This window comes from Odontomachus brunneus, unplaced genomic scaffold (assembly GCF_010583005.1).
Source record: "Odontomachus brunneus isolate Ranch 3 - 2012 unplaced genomic scaffold, Obru_v1 Obru_scaffold_302, whole genome shotgun sequence".
In the NCBI taxonomy this organism is placed as follows: domain Eukaryota; kingdom Metazoa; phylum Arthropoda; class Insecta; order Hymenoptera; family Formicidae; genus Odontomachus; species Odontomachus brunneus.
The window spans coordinates 197,294-197,778 of record NW_022639752.1 but is presented as its reverse complement, the minus strand read 5'-3'; positions in this window follow the sequence as shown (position 1 = coordinate 197,778).

The window sequence follows — 485 nt, the reverse complement described above, 5'->3', positions numbered from 1 at the left end:
ACCCTTAATTCAGGGCGGAGTCGAGGTGTCGCGCCCAAGGACGTGACACCTCAGAGGAGGAGGCGGCGCAAAGACAGACGCCAGAGGAGGGAGGCCGCCGCCGCTAGGGCACTTGAAGCCCGCAGACGGCGGCTCCAGTCGCGACAGGCGCAACCAAGACTCGGCGGCGGCCTCTGGAGCGGCAGGCGAGGGAGGGGAAGTATAGCGGCGGCGTCCTTCCTTCGGGGGGGCATTACGGGCGCACTAGTTGCCGCCTCACCCACTTCCGGGGTAGAAGGGTCCTGACCCCGGAAGAGGGACGGGGCCGCCGCAGGTCTTCTCCTCCCCCCTGTAAGTCGGTCGGGACTCATGGTACAAAGAGCGGGTGACCGGGTGGCGAACCGACCCCGCCCCTCCCCCAAAAAAACGGGCCGCGTGGCATGGAGTCCCGCGCCGCGCGGCTATTAGACGGAAAGGGCTGGAGGGTGTATACCCCCCCCCCCAAC